A 4,155-nucleotide genomic window follows, 5' to 3' on the forward strand; every position below is an offset into this window, starting at 1 on the left:
TTTTTTTTTTTTTTTTTTTTTTTTTTTTTTGTAGCTGAGCTTTACTTGAGAAAATGGTGTTTTGTGCTTTGGTGGGTGCAGCTGCTGACACCGTGTTTGGCATTGATGTCCTTGCCTTGCTTCTTGTTTCTGCACGAGTTCTGCCCCTGCTTCTCCCAGCTCTTGTTGTTTGCACCTCTGTTGCAGAGTAGAATCTCTGCATTTCTTTGGTTTTGTTGTAATTAAGGACTCTCCATCTTGATCTGGTTCAAGTGTGTCTCTTTCCCTCTGCATTTTCCTTCCAATAGCTCCTTTAAGGTTGTGGTTTTATTACTGTTTCCATACAACATTACAAAGCCTTCATGCTGGTAGTTGTTTCTTAGTAATGGTTAATAAATTCTCACAATAACTAATCCAGAACCTGGAAGCTCAGATGAGCCACCTGTGAATGAAGGAAGGGGAAAAAAGGGAGGTAACTGACATTCGTCCTCCCATAAATTCACTGTGTTTCAGGCACAAGGAAGGAATGTTTAAGCAGTTCTCAAAGCAAATGAGCTGAAGTAAGTTTCTGGTGGAGATTTCTCCTTAGGCAATCCATTCTGATAGTTTGCTATTCTTACCATTGAAAATACTTCTAATTTCCAGTCTACATTTACTTGCTATAACTTAAACATTTAAGAGTCCTAGCATGAAGTATACCTTGTGAACTCTTGATTACACCTCTTCTGTAGGAATGCATTGCATGTTTTGGGGGCTTTCTCTTTGGTGTTTTCTACTCTGAAGAAATCCCATCCCTTCAGTCTCCTCTCTAGAGTGATTTTTTTAGAAATTATTTTTTAATACGTCTGTGGGCTGTTCTCACTGTTTTTCTTGAGACCTTTTCCACTTGGTTTGCATTTTGCTGGAACTGGACCCGCTGTTCCCTCTGAGTCCTTAGTACATCAGCCAGAGTCAAAATTATTTAATGTGCTTTTCACACGATTCACATGAATGATTTCACATGCATTTCGTACAGGCAGGATGGTGAGTCTTTATTTTTTTGCAGTGACATGTTTGATTTATTATCAGGATAAGCCCAGATTCTTTAGCCCTTTGCCACCCAACATATCCATGGGCAGAACAGAATTTAACTTGGCCTTCCATGTTGTGTTCTGCAACTTATTATGTTTTTGCTCTGTTAAACAACATGTTACTTCAGGTGACTTTTGCACTTGGTTCAAGTGACTTTAGATTCTGAGTCCCTCCCTCCAGGCTTTTGAAACTGTCCCAGATTGTCCTCTGTTACTGCCCTGATATTTTCCAATGTGTAGTTTGTGGACAAAATGTTGTCAGGGAGATCTTTCTTGTAAAAGAAAGAAATCAAACCAAGGCAGAGCAAAGTATGGAGTCTCCTGCAGTGAGTTCCTTGCTGAATAACCCTCTTCCACTGGTTACTTTCTGTAACAGTGGAGAATGAGAAAAGATTAGAGTCATGTGAATGGGCTTGCTATCAATTTTCTCTCTGACTGAAATAATGACAGCTTATCTCTGGGTGTGGGGTTCTAATCATCTCCCAGTACTTCAGTGTGTTCTGTGTTTGTTTCAGTTATATGACTGTCAGTTTAAGAGTGTCAAAAATCCTGTTAAACCAAAACTATTTTGTCTGTAATTGCTGTTTTGCTACCTACTTTGTTACTGTGTCATTGGATAGCATTATATTCCTTTGATGTGATTTTTTTCCTAAGAAATTGCGTGTTGAATCTTATCTATTTCATTATCTGAAAGAGGTAATTTGTCTGATTATTTCAACATCTTCCCAGGGACTGGTGGTGAGCCTGACTCTGGTTTGTGTTTCCCTGTGTGTTTGGTTTCCTGCTCTTTAGAGGCAGGTGCTTTTGTCCTTCTCTAGGTTGTTGGCACTTAATGCAGAGAGCAGAGATGATCCGCCTTTGTCCGTTTTCAAAGGGTAAATATTGCACCTACCAGAACTGAAAACCTTGAAGTACTCTTAATATAACCCCTGGAAATAGTCCACAGGTTTATGGACTACACATCCATGGGTTTATGGAGGCTCATTAAGTTGCCTGCAATTGCATATTGCCTTTACTGTGCTTTCTGTTTGAAGTTTCCCGATAAATCTGCATGGAAAATTCAGAGTCTCGGCTTTGCTGGCTCGGGAGGTTTGGAGCAGTTGCTGTAATGCATTTCCCAGTTCTGGCTCGTGCTTTTGCTCCTTCTGCTGTGATATGAGTTACATTAGCCAGCTAATCCGTCTTACTGAGTGGAGATTGATGCAGAAAATGCCCCAAGTGCTTTGGCATCATCTGTTAGAGATTTTCCTTCCCACTGAATACCGGGTTAATGTGCTCCTGCTTCAACTGCTCTTTCTTTCGCTGCAGGCATTCTGAAGGAATATTTTCGTGTTGCCTCCTGGTAGTTTCTTTCCTAAAGCTTTAACCTTTCCTATTCTGTTAACTGTGCTGTTCACTTAATGAGGTGACCTTCAGTGATTTGCTTTGCCCTTGTGCAAAATACCTTGAATTTCACATTATTGAAGAGCCTGTATTTAGCTGAGATGATTTGTCAGTGAACTTCATATTTTTTCTCCTGGGTTACTGATAGCTTGTGGTTTTAGCATTTTGCCATGAGTTTATTTTCTTTATTTTGTGGCTCCCCGTTTTCCCTTTTCAAGAATTGTGAGAGTTGCCTTCTTATGCCTTCTGTTAGCCGGGTTGTTTCCACTTTCATGTTCTTAGTCAGTTCCTCCCCTTTGATAGAATGAAACTAGAAGAGCTCTTGTTTCTGTCATGGCTTATTTTTTTCCTCTTCTTTTTTTCTTTTCTTCTTACCTCCTATATAAAAAAAAATAATCTCAAAGTATCTGAGAACTCATTGGGCAACGTGTGTCCTGTTTTTTCCTTCTTTTTTTGACAGATGCCTGCAGTGAAGGTTCCTCTTGCTAGGAAGTCCTGTGCTTTGGAGGTTTGGCTGTTCATTCTTCTCCTCTTCCCCACTTCATTAATTTAAGTCTCTCTCATCTGAGGTAGAGACTCTGTGTGAGAGTGCCCCTGTTGGCCTCCCACCTCTCTTTTACTCCAACCTTGGTTCTGCCAGTGTGTTCCTTCTGGATTTCAGCAGTAACACGTGCAGGGAGCATTTCTCCTCCTCGTCCTTCGCGTATCTTCCCGTGGCAGTGGGCTTGACCCTACGTTAGAAGAACTCACAGTGGCTTTCTCCTAATACCACGTGTTTGCCGTGTTCAGTTCCCCCGTGGTCAATGGGGCTCTGGAATGTGTCTGCTTGTGGCAGAGCAGGATCATTGTGCTGATAAGCACAGCAGAGCTGTGGTGCAGATAAGGGATAGGCAGGTGGCTGCAAGAGGATGAAATGGGACATTTGGCCTCCGGCTGTAAACAACCTTCAAGTTGGAATTCCATTGGAGTTTATTCCAATGGAACGATGCCAAGGCTTACAATTATGGGAATGGGGTTTTTTGGGGGGTTATTTCTTAGCAGTTTGTTTTCTTTGGTTGTTGCTTCTTGACCAGTATCGCCAAAAGTGTAATACCATGTGTTTTTGGCATCAGAGTAATGTTAAATAAGCCTTTTCCACTATAAATCTTCCCTGTCACTGGGAGGGAGGATGATAAATTAGCAGTTAAAAGTTGTTTTAGGATGGGACTTAGTGGGGAAATGCTTAGTTCAAGAATAATGAATGTCTTTTTAAGTTTATTTTCTTAAGTATAACAGAGGTTCAAGGCATGAGACACTTGGCTTTAAAGATGCTTTTGTGCAGGGGAAAGTGTTGTCAAATTATGGAGCAATACTTGATTCAAGTTCTACAATGCATTGGTTTCTAAGGTGCACTGATGGCTTTGCCTTTTAGAAGTTCACTCAAGAATTATTTTCCAAATCCTTTGTGCATGCCTGACAATTTTTGATTATTCAGACGATTTCTAATGTCTTTTCTGAGCATGCAGATGCTGGGTGCGTGCTTGCCAATGGAACTGTGATCCACCTGGCTTCACTTGAGACCATGAATTATCTTTTACTCTGCCCGCTTGGATTTCATGGCCTGTGTTGGGTTTTAGGAGGGAGGTTAAGTGTATCCCACTGATTTACTTTCATGGAGAGGAAAGGAAATGCATCCATCAAAACCTGCATTACAAGAATGTTAAGGTTGCTGCTGCAAACAGGA

Source organism: Lepidothrix coronata, unplaced genomic scaffold (genome assembly GCF_001604755.1).
Source record: "Lepidothrix coronata isolate B3197 unplaced genomic scaffold, Lepidothrix_coronata-1.0 Scaffold19, whole genome shotgun sequence".
NCBI lineage: Eukaryota > Metazoa > Chordata > Aves > Passeriformes > Pipridae > Lepidothrix > Lepidothrix coronata.